We start from the raw sequence: 12,963 nt of genomic DNA on the forward strand, positions 1-12,963 counted from the left end.
TGATTCAGGAGTTTTAGGAATAAGTAATGTCTCTTTATTAATACAATCTTTGACAGATTGACCTTAAGGTAATGTTAAACGTGATTCAGATAAAGCTCCGTGTGTAATGTTAGTACAATTCATAGCTAATGGCAATGAACCTGAGACAACTTTTGGTATATCATAAAAATCAACATTTTCAAATAAAAATCAAAGGCTTTCGTGAAGGGTTTTAGTTTTTGAATGATTTTGTGCGTACGGATGTGGATATGCTTAAATGTTTTGTAAAATGATAGTTATCTGATATAATTTTCATATGGCGCATACACTTTTTGCACGCGTTTTTTTCTGTTAATTCTGATATTGACACTTGCATACGTTCACTTCTGACTTAAAGAGCAAAATCAACAGATCTTTATATTCATTTGAAGGCTTCACATGTTTAATAAAACGTCACATAAATTTATTGAATTCTATATCTGTAACCCAGCTACTTCCATTACCCACCCCAATACAGTCCGGTGGACCATTGTTAACAAAATAATCTTTGTAACTTTTTTCGAGGAAACACACATTGGTGGCACTGTATTTCCTGAGGCAGATGCAACAGTCATCACTGTGACATTAGTGCCCCTTTCCCCAGAATGTCATAGCACAAACATTTCGCTTGCCCCTTTGCAGCCACAATTTTACAAGGCCTTACCACTGTAGATACACTAGTTTCATCAACGTTCCATATTTGTGAAGCACCGAATTTGTATGAAACTTGTCATCTTCTCTTTACCAGACATTTTGTTTTCAGTCCAAGATTCTGGTATTTTTATTTTGTATTGAACAGCACACTCATAGACAAAACAACGTACATCTTTAGGAGTAAATCCATAAAATATAAATGCCATTTGCAATAACTAATTTTTTAAGGAGCTTTCTTGCTCTTGGGAAAAAATCAATCTAGGTTTTTGAATAATAAATGGATGGGCAACCACCAGAACTTAGTTTTGAAATGTATCTGTTAATCTCGCTCTCTTGATGTTGAATTCTTTAGCAGCTGCACTTACGCTTTTTTTTTTCCTCCAAAACAAACCTTGCTGCATCACTTTGCTGCTGACTTGTAAAAGCACCTTTTGATATTTTTCTTTTATAATTACGCATTCTGTAATATATATATATATATATATATATATATATATATATATATATATATATATATATATATATATATATCTGCGTGTTTGTGTGCGCGTGTCTGTGTGTGTGTGAGAGAAAGAGAGAGAGAGAGAGAGAGAGAGAGAGAGAGAAAGGGAAAGAGAAAGAGAGAGAGTGTTTGCGTCTGTTTGTATAGCTACAGCTTTGTAAACACACAATTGAAGACATAAGTGGGTGAAGGTGTTATGTTACACCAATATGGAACTGAGATATCAGGAGTTAAAGTTTTGAACACATATTGTTCTAGATATTTTTATATAGCAAAGATAAGTTAATATTTATGGAGGAATATAGTAACCAAACACTTAAGATTGTGTATGTAATTATTAATTTCATGAAAAAAATGTGTTGTACATGTTTTTGAATTTTGTATTTTTGCGATATAACGCCTTCATCCACTTATGTCTTCAATTATGTGTTTGTGTAATATACACACACATATTACAGTTATATACCAATAGTAAGTGAAATAATTTATAATATAACTCTATATATAAGATTTGCAGTACCATCATAATAAACATAGAAAACAAAACGGAATTCAAGATAAAATTAAAACTTTTATTTATGAACTTTTGACATATTTTATTGATTTAGTAATATTTAAGTAAAAATTTTTTTAAAAGAAGCAACAATTTAATAGTTTTTAATCACATATTTTTTTAAAAAAAAGGATTTCAGATATTGTTAGTGTTGTTACGACTATGAAATTATTCGACTGTCGACTAAATCGATTAATGAATTTTCCAAAGTCGACTAAAATCGATTAATACATTTTTAAAATCGACTAAGTCGACTAAAAGTCGATTTAGTCGAAATATTTGAATAAAAATTTTTATTAAAATCATATACTTTAATGTTGCTTGACAAATTATCTTTTAGACACTATGAAAAAACTAGAACTTTTAGAGAGTAAACAAATAAACTAGGTGTGTGATACTGTTATAATAGCACATGCTGTTGCTGTATCAAGAGCGTTTTCTTTTGACAATTTTAATTCATCTAATCTATTAGATGAATTAAAATTGAATAAACAAACAAAATAAAACGGAAGTTACAATTACAAAGTAAAAAAACAAAAACACTGATTGACATTTTGTATCATTTTTCACAACAATTAAAGCCAATAATTAACAAAAAAAATTTATTAATTAAAAACAGATCAGGGCAGATGAGACGGCTAAATTTGTTTGGGGGTGGCAGATTTGCAAAACGTTTTCACATCCTTAATTGAATACCATAACACATTACTTAAAATTTTGTGGGTCATTGGATGTCTTGACAGTTTTATAATAAAAATGGGACATTTTGTATGTTTAAAGTATAGGTAAATGAGGTCGGGTATTGAAATTTGGGTTTATTTTGTCTCTAGGAGTGGTCGAGACCGCAAAGGTGGTTAGGGGTTGTCAAGACGGTGTATTCTTTGTGAGAAGACTGTACACCAGCCTGCACAACAGGGGCATATGATACCAGTTGTACAGGCTGGTGTACATTTGTGCAGTCTCCAGGTTATAGTGATGCAGCTTGCTAGGGTTTACTTTTTCATTGCTGGAGAGGATACAGAGGCTAATGTAAAACCTTTTCATCAGCTCTTCATCAACACCTAGATTCTCTACTGACTTTTGGTATCCCCTAAAAAACCTCCCAGCAGTATTATAATAATTGGAGTTTCCAGATCCTCCTGACTTTGGAACATCAAAGTTGATGTTCCAAAGTCAGAAGGATCTGGAAATTTTTTTTTTGAGTTTTAGTAGTTCCTTACTTCCTTCCATAGCCTGCCACTTCTTAAAATTCAACAAAGCCTGTTGGCTATGTGAAGGAAGCACTCAATGCTTCTTACCCACAAATAAAAGGTGGACAGGCCATGTTTAAATCTAATATCTGAAAGAACTGTCACAATTTTATAAACCTTCTCCAGGTCATTCAGATTGGAGCTGCTCAGGTAGCAGATGCTGCAACAAGTAGTTGCATCAATCACTGCACTAAGAATGATGGCAACTTTTTCATTAACCATGGTTTCCTTCAGCTCATGGTAGACCATGAATCCATCCAACCTTAAAGGGAGAGCCTAGAACACCTTGAAAATGTTATTCTCCTCCACCACAACATCTTTGCTCTCCTTTATTGAAATCTGATTGGTCTGCAATAGAGTGTGGAGGAGGGTTTGGGTTTGTCCAGACAACGTCATATGCCTCCTTGCTCCAGATTTGTAGGGGAACCAGTCAGGTGAGGAACAAGTACTCTTTTAGTCCTATGCTGGCTAGCTCAACATCCTCAGATACCATCTGTTTATTATTTGTTTTTAATCACTTTAAAAACAAATTATGACTATATTATATTTGATTTACCTCCTTCATTAACTTCCATCTTCTCCACTGTCTCCAGCTCTTCCAGCAACCAGTACCGATTGTCCATAAAAAACTTCTTACCTCTTCCAACCAGATTTGGTCCAGCGACGATTGAACCTCTTCAGCCAAACCTTGGCAACCTCTTGCCCAGGTCCAATGTCCTGGTTTTGGGGGGTTTTGCTCACCCCTAGCCCACTGTTGGCTCAATCTTTATAAGTAATTTATATTTACAAGATAAACTACTTATAAAGACTTCCTTTACTCATTGGTTAACATCATAACAATATTAAAGATTGATAAAATTAAATTAAGTGAAAAAATAGAAATAAGGATGTTAGGATGATTAACCGACTAAATCGACTTTTAGTCGATTAGTAGGAAACTCATAGTCGATTAAATAGACTATTCGATTTTTCAAAGTCGACTAATTTCGACTTACGACTAGTCGACCTTAAGTCGATTTAGTCGAAGTCGATAACAACACTAGATATTATTTTAAATTGTTTAGAGTATTTAATAACGATTAATTTAAAAGTGTTTTTGGACCTTAAAATGTTTACCCAACGAAATTTGTTTCTCCTTATCCGATAATGCCGTTTTATTAACTTTTTTCGAACCTGCTCAAATTACCCCGGCTAGACTAGGTGACACAAAAGTTAGGTTATAAAAAAAGGGCTGCAATACTTAGAGAAAAATGGCTAATTATTATCGAAAGTCAAATAAATGGGTAAAATATCAACACTTAAGTGATGCCAGATAAATGTTTTTTTAAGAATCTAAGAAAAAAATAGCAAAAAATTTTTTTTTACATTTTTTAAAAATAAAAATCGAATAAGTACCCGTGCATCTCACTTGACCGCGGTCCAACAACCATTTGATGCGCATTATATTACCATTATATATACCTATCTTTCATCCTTAAGATGTTTTGTCATTTGATACGTAGTTTTTGAGATATTTTAGTAGCCAAACTTGTCCCTATGCTCAGCTTGCCCCGCCCTACCCTAGATCAAAATATTTCAACGGCTTTGGAAGTTGACCATTCAAACTTTAAAGTTCCCACCCACCTCCCTTTTCTAGGCCTTTTAATAACTTTGAATGGTCGTCACTCTTAAACGAGAAAATCTTTTTTGAAGAAGTTTGAACTCTGTCGATATTTTGATCTAGTAAAATGTAAAACAACAAAAAACTGTTTTTAGAAGCCATGTGCTAAGAGGAGGGGAGGGGATCTTGTTGAAATTTAGGTTTCTAATTTAACATTACAGTTTTTATTTCTAACATGAATTTGTAAGCTAAACTTTCAGTTTATTATCTTTCTTTTTTAATTCAGTAAATATCTGATTTAAATTTCTATTATAATTGTTTAGCGAATAATTAACATTTTTATTCCAAACTTATTGTTAAAATGTTAAATTTCTAATTTAAATTTATAATTTAAACTCATAATTCGACCTATTGATGTAAATTTCTAAGTAAAAATCATTATTTACATTTCTAATATTAAAATTAAAAATATATTTTATGTTAAAATTTAAATCTCACGATATTATATCTAATTTATTTTTCTAATGTAACTTTCTAATTAATATTTCTAGTTTAACTTTCTTGATTGAGTTTCTATTATAATTTCTTACATAAGTTTTTAATTCTCTAAGTTAAATATAATAAAATACGTTTAATTCAAAATTTTAGTTTAATCCTCTTATATAAATTTCTTATTCAAGTTTCAAGCTTAAGTTTCTAGTTTGATATTCTAATTTAAATTTCTTCTTTGACATTTACATTTCTAAATTAAATTTGTAAATTAAATTTGTAAATTAAATTTCTAAATTAAATTTCTAAATTAAATTTCTAAATTAAATTTGTAAATTAAATTTCTAAATTAAATTTCTAAATTAAATTTCTAAATTAAATTTCTAAATTAAATTTCTAAATTAAATTTCTAAATTAAATTTCTAAATTAAATTTCTAAATTAAATTTCTAAATTAAATTTCTAAATTAAATTTCTAAATTAAATTTCTAAATTAAATTTCTAAAATAAGTTTTGAAAATAAATTTCAAATTTCTCTCTATTAAACCGAAACTAGCGATCCGATTGATACATTTATGTGACTATTATTGTTTTTTCGAATATATTTTTCACATTTTTTAATTATAAGGCTTTTGTGAAGGGTTTTGGGTTTTGAATGATTTTGTGCGTACGGATGTGGAAATGCTTGAATGTTTTGTAAAATGATAGTTATCTGATTTGATTTACACATGGCGCGTACATTTTTTTCAGGCGTTTTCTTCCGTTTATTCTGATATTGACGCTTGCATACGTTCACTTCTGACTTAAAGAGCAATTAATTTTGCCAGCCTCATACTTATTTGACGTCAAGTTTAATTATGAGAAAAATAATTAATTGTAATTAGTTATGACATTAATATAATTGAATTAAATGTTACGACATTTTAATTGCTTAAAAAATTTAATAGTTTAACAAAATTATAAAAAATCTACAGAACTTTTAATTTTATATTTTACTTTTACATAGAACATCACTCGAAAGTTATTTAAAACTTCTCCCAAGGGTTTGAAACTTCACGTTTCTAATTTTCCGGCTGTAAAAAAACTGTTATTAATTTGAAACTCTTTCGAACGAATTTTCATTCATTTGCAAACTTCATTCATTAACTCAATAGATATTCATTTTTTCTTATGAATTCCTCCATTATAATTTTACTTAGTTACAACTTCTATCATCTTCAAACTTTTTTTATCGTACATTGGATAAAGAACTTCCGATAAAAAAAAGATGTAAAAATCATATAAATCTATTTACACATTTCTAATAAATTAACTTAAATAAGTCAATTAAATAAATTATATTTCATTTCAAATCGGCATTTAGAAAAACGATTAAAAAAGTTGACAACTTCGATTTTCCATTTCTCTCCGTTTCAAACAGATTGCTATATTATTTTTTGTACGCAATGTTGATGGATGATTGATACCTAAAATATCCGTTTGTATTTTATCAACTTGATAATAAATTTCTAAAGCTTCTTTATATTTTCCCATATCACTCAAACAGACTGCTATATTATTTTTTGTATTCAATGTTGATGGATGATTGATACCTAAAATATCCGTTCGTATTTTATCAACTTGATAATAAATTTCTAAAGCTTCATTATATTTTCCCATATCACTCAAACGGTTTGCTATATTATTTTTTGTTCGCAATGTTGATGGATGATTGATACCTAAAATATCCGTTCGTATTTTATCAACTTGATAATAAATTTCTAAAGCTTCATTATATTTACCCATATCACTCAAACAGACTGCTATATTATTTTTTGTATTCAATGTTGATGGATGATTGATACCTAAAACATCCGTTTGTATTTTATCAACTTGATAATAAATTTCTAAAGCTTCATTATATTTACCCATATCACTCAAACAGACTGCTATATTATTTTTTGTATTCAATGTTGATGGATGATTGATACCTAAAATATCCGTTTGTATTTTTTCAACTTGATAATAAATTTCTAAAGCTTCATTATATTTTTCCATATTCATCAAACAGACTGCTATATTATGTTTTGTATTCAATGTTGATGGATGATTGATACCTAAAATATCCGTTTCTATTTTTTCAACTTGATAATAAATTTCTAAAGCTTCATTATATTTTCCCATTTGACTCAAACAGTTTGCTGTATTATTTTTTGTAGTCAATGTTGATGGATGATTGATACCTAAAATATCCGTTTCTATTTTTTCAACTTGATAATAAATTTCTAAAGCTTCATTATATTTTCCCATTTGACTCAAACAGTTTGCTGTATTATTTTTTGTAGTCAATGTTGATGGATGATTGATACCTAAAATATCCGTTTCTATTTTTTCAACTTGATAATAAATTTCTAAAGCTTCATTATATTTTTCCATATTCATCAAACAGACTGCTATATTATGTTTTGTATTCAATGTTGATGGATGATTGATACCTAAAATATCCGTTCGTATTTTTTCAACTTGATAATAAATTTCTAAAGCTTCATTATATTTTCCCATTTGACTCAAACAGTTTGCTGTATTATTTTTTGTAGTCAATGTTGATGGATGATTGATACCTAAAATATCCGTTCGTATTTTTTCAACTTGATAATAAATTTCTAAAGCTTCATTATATTTACCCATATCACTCAAACAGACTGCTATATTATTTTTTGTATTCAATGTTGATGGATGATTGATACCTAAAATATCCGTTTGTATTTTATCAACTTGATAATAAATTTCTAAAGCTTCATTATATTTTCCCATATCATTCAAACAGAGTGCTATATTACTTTTCGTATCTAAAACTATTTCGTTCTCAGCTCCATAACATTTTGAGTTATACTTTTGAATGGTGTTAAGTATGTTCATTGCTTCTTGAAAAATACCTTTATTTGATAGAAAACATCGGATTTTCTCACTTTGTAGATGGAACCCCTCACACATTTTCGATTCGTTAATATGAAACATGCGGATAAAATGGTTGTAGAAGTGCTTCCCATCGTCAACGTGTTCTTTGACGCCTTCCAATTGCAATCTCAAAAAATCGACGATGTTTTTTTTGCATATTTCCGTGATTTCTTTGCGTATTTGATGACATTTACATGTTAACTGTGTCATTTCGTGTATCGTGTAAATGTCTTTGTCATCGTCGAAACGATCAAGCAACGAATAACTGACTAATAATCTTATTGCTCTATTTATCAAAAGCTCTTCGTTTATTTGCAGGTGTTTTGAAATACTGTGAATAAACTTTTTTGTAATGTGTTGACCATCACAATAAGATAAATGGTTTAAAAGTTCTAGTGATTTTTCATTCGATGTTTCTATTTTATTCAATACTAAGTTAATTGACGTTATGACAGACTTTGTTTGCGCTTCGGTTGGGATACTTTCCTCGAGTATTTCGAAGGGATACGATCGAAAAAGATCTAAATATTCCTGCAAAGAAACGTTGTTGTTGTTTATATAGAGGATGGCTTGGTTAATGGCGAGTGGATGATATTGAAGCACTTTGGTTATTTCTTTCAGGGTTTCGTCATCGTTTGTTAATATTTGTTTAATGCTACGTTTTGCGAAAAGAAACGCATCTTGAGGCGAGAAAGAATGAATTTGCACTTGATTAACATCGGCAGACCAAGACTTCAATTGGGATGTCACCAAAGTAAATGCCTTTTTTTTATTTGATACATATTTGTCAAATATCTTTACACTCTCATCATCCACGTTGTCGAAAATATATAACGTTTTTTCATTTTCGAAAAAGTGATGTATTTTTCTAAAAACTATTTCAATATCGAACGGATCGCCTTGAGAATCTTTTACGGTTAATCCTAGTTGGAGACAGATATTAGTCACAGACACTTGTATTTTGTCAAATGCTGCATCCACCCACACAATACGTTCAAAGTGGTCGTTGTTAATTGCTGCATACTTTCTAGCGAGCTGAGTCTTTCCTATTCCAGACATTCCAGTTAAAACCGTGATTGATTTACCCGAATCGTTTGTTTGACCCACGTATTTATGAATTTGATTAAGTTCATCATCACGTGAACAGAAGGTTTTTGTCGGAGAAAGGAGTCCGAAAACGGAGTGTCGGTATGGTAATTCTAAAATACAAAAACATTTTAATTCTTATTACGCAAAAAGTTTATTGAGGATTGTTTAGAAATTATTTTGGAACGGTCAACATTTTGTTGTTCGCTGTTTTTTAGTTTTTGATAGAAAAAAACAAAATGAAATACAAGAGACTTAAGAGAGGATTAGGACGACGATTTTGTAAAAAAACGTTGCACATGACTCAAGTTTAACGCCGAGTTTTTAGTAAAAAATTTTTGATGCCCTTGTTTTCAAATGGTGATGCAATTTGACTTTAAATTAGTTTTGCTTCAGTTTCAACTGCAGTTAAAAATCATATTTAAAACTCTTATGGTTTTTTAACAAAAGTGTTTGACTCGTAAAATACTCCCAGTGGAATATTTAAAGTTTAATTTGAGAAGCAATCGCTGTAAATCATAAGAATTCAAAACCGCGTTTTTGAAAAAAGTATTTAAAAAAAGTTGAAAAAGATGTCTATTTGAAGAAATTTATGGTCCACAAGTAAATCGAGGCAGAAAAATTATTTTCATGTCACATATTTAGTTTTTACTTTATATTTTTAAATTATTAATATTGAAAGCTATAGTAAAGGTTATAATGGCTTTAATTTGCTTTTTAATGTAATAATCCTAAAAATGTACAAATAACTTTGTTTTAAATTTTGATTAGGATGAAAGTTTGTAAATGATTAGCAAAATAAGGTAAATAAATAAATATAATGAAAAGGTATAAACTTAAAAGGTGTGAATTTAAAACCAGGAAATTCCCTAATATCTATAAAAATAAAAAGTTTGTATAACAATGTCTCTTTTCATTATCTGATTGTTATGTTAAAAATGATTTAAACATAATTCATACATTAGGAATGTGCATATTAACAAAAATTTAAACACATAGCTAACAGCTTACCGGCTTTGACATCTTCACGAGGCTTCTCGGCACTTTCTGTTTCATCTCCAAACGATTTATCTAAACAAGCACATTTAATAAAAATTGAAGGATACTCATAGATTTTTACGTTTTTATTATTTAGGTGTAAAACATGTATGTGTAATGGATAACTTTTATTTTTTATCAGTAATATATCAAGACAAAAAGATAAATCATTTTATTTTGCTGCTAAAAAAATACAAAAAATTTTTTTCACTAAACTTTCTATAAAACTGACTTTCATGAAATTTTTTTAGTTAAGCTAAACTTTAAACAATGTTAAGGGTTAAAATCGTGCAACTTGCTTAAAGGCAAGTAATTCTATTTTTTAATCGAATCCAGTCTTTTAGCCATGTGTAATAATTCACATAACTTCAATTAAAAGCATTCTCACGATGTTTCTTATTGATTTCATCGTAAATTGCAAAACCTTTTTTTGATTCAAATACAAAAACATTCAAAGGTTCATTTTTTTTCAAAAATAGATGCTCGCACTGACCAGGTAAATATAAATTGTTAACAATCACCTTGTTTTCTATTGCACTGTGAATGGAATAATATTGCTTTTGAGAGTATCCTGTCTGCTCACACGTTTTTATTTTATGTATTAGCAATGATCAAGAGTTTTTTAAGTACTGGTGAATTTAGCGGCATTTGATTTTTATGGAAATCGATTAACCAGCACTGACATTATGGCGGAAAATCAACGTATAACACCTGTTTGACAACTTTATCTGTAAACAACCACAAAAAGCTTTTTCTGCTTTGCCCATAAAAATGATCTCCTTGAATATAGAAAACAGATCTCCTTGCTTACCCCATTTCCTAAAATTTATGTTTGAGCAAGTCTAAGAACTTCTCAAGAACCACTATTAAGAATGGCATTTAACATCTCACATTCTTCGATGTAAGATAATATGAAAGAAAGAAAAGTCGAGTATGCTCTTACTTTCGACAAAACGATTTTTTCAATAAACTACCCAACAAAGTTTATTTGAAGTAAAAAAACTTTATAGGAAATTTGTAAATATCTTTTAATATTTTACTTTTTTATATTTTGTTCCTTACCATTTTTGGTAGAGATCGAAGAGTATGAGTCATAAGAAGTATGATTACTAAAGATGCATCTCTGGAGATGCATGTGATTAATCTGAAATAAAAAAATACATCACTATTTCGAAAATGAAAAAACTTTATACATCTTCGACAACGTGGATGATGAGAGTGTAAAGAAAAACTTCTCTGTAACTTCAATTAGAAAAATATTTTGCCACTTAAAAAAATGTATATTTCTCGCCATGTTTAAAAAAAGAAGACGCAGTTAGTTGAATTAAAAAGTAAGCAGGACGACGTAATTAACATGCTTTTTGTATTTTGAAGTCGTCTGAGTCAGGATTGTGTCGTGAAATACGCCTTGATATAAAACCAAAATGATATTCTCCTATTACTACCATTCTAAATTCCTTCGTTTCAAAATTAAACTGTCTCTAATGAGGAGAGTTGGAAGCGGCAAAGAAAAACAAAACAAACATGTATGTGAGCGCGCTCGCTTACACCACTCAACGCCTAAGTAATAACTAATTGAAAGAAGGTCTGTTTTACATAAAACTGAGTAATTGATATAGTTTCTTTTAGATTAGGAGAAACAATCTTGGAATTAAATAACAGTTATGGAAAAAATTAATTCACAAGAGAATTTTATAAAGTTTCTTATAAAAATGCTTTTACGTACCTTCGATCGAGCAACTTTTCCTGATATGAGTCCTAATTTCATTTAGTATTTTTTTCATATTTTCTTCCTTATTTTCATAAAGTTGATAATATAACTTCCCTGATATAATAAGAGCTAACTTGGAAGATTTGGGAGGCAGGTAGTTTTCAACTTGAATAGGTATGATTTTTTTCCGGCACTCATCTGCATGCGTGTATTCTCTTTCGCAGTTATGTGAGTTCTTGTATTCTTCTGAGATGAGCAACAAAATAACTTTGGAGTTTGCTACTGCTTCTGCCATTTCTTGTTTTAAATCACCGCCCATGTTCTGTTCATCAATCCAAACCTTTAAACCGCTTTCAGTCAAAACTTTATGTAGATAATTAGCGCATTCTTTACCAGTTCTCCAATTATAAGACACCATTACGTCCCAATATTCGTTTTCTGTAGTCATTTTGAGTTGTCAAAGCATAAAAACTTGTATTTCAGTATAAACTCTCAGCGTTATAACTTAAACCTTTTGAAAACATGTGAAAAGTCTCAAACAAGTTGTTGACTATGTGTTGTTGACAAAATGACTTAAATCAGCACGATATGACAAACGTACCAATCATAAGTCTAAAAGGTTTTGTTAACCCAAGGTAAATCAAATATTAATGCAACATTTGATTTGTTGATGACAACGCGATGGGCTTTGATTTGTCAAACACAGCCCACATTACATATTTGAAGGTTTACAGCTAAATATAAAGCATAAATCAAAAACAACTCCCCAATTTCACGTGACATATTTTATTAATCTGCAAAGCAATCATTATCGCGTTTAAGTTAAAGTATGCAATGAAACTTTGTATTTAATAAAACTTAATTTGATTGGTTTAATATGCGCTCCTATTGCTATATTCTTAACGTCCGTAAAAATGTGTGACAATAAATAAGATGAAAACTTCATTCAATTAAAACGATTTGTTCTTGGCTCTCTCATCTGGATGAAACAATGTCACTTAAAAAAAAAAAAAAGAAGGATTTATTACGTGTCATACTCAATGAACTATTTCCTTCTATTATCATTTTAACAGTGAAGTTAGAACTGAGTTTCTGGTTGTCATTAAAACAGTGTTGAACTTTAACA

At 29.7% G+C, this 12,963-nt stretch overlaps 1 long non-coding RNA gene and 1 pseudogene across 1 annotated transcript; both read right to left on the bottom strand.

Moving 5' to 3' along the window:
• LOC149876693 (uncharacterized) overlaps positions 1 to 12,963 on the bottom strand; it is a 615,724-nt pseudogene that overhangs the window by 87,781 nt on the left and 514,980 nt on the right.
• On the bottom strand, positions 7,876 to 11,626 carry LOC149876698 (uncharacterized). Its single transcript, XR_016448548.1, has 3 exons — positions 11,189 to 11,626; positions 10,100 to 10,159; positions 7,876 to 9,201 (listed from the first exon to the last, which is right to left on the bottom strand). It is a non-coding gene; the product is annotated as an uncharacterized LOC149876698 (long non-coding RNA).

The sequence above is a fragment of the Hydra viridissima genome, unplaced genomic scaffold (assembly GCF_058129835.1).
Source record: "Hydra viridissima isolate aposymbiotic clone 2 unplaced genomic scaffold, HvirCarnegie_v1 scaffold_18, whole genome shotgun sequence".
In the NCBI taxonomy this organism is placed as follows: Eukaryota; Metazoa; Cnidaria; class Hydrozoa; order Anthoathecata; family Hydridae; genus Hydra; species Hydra viridissima.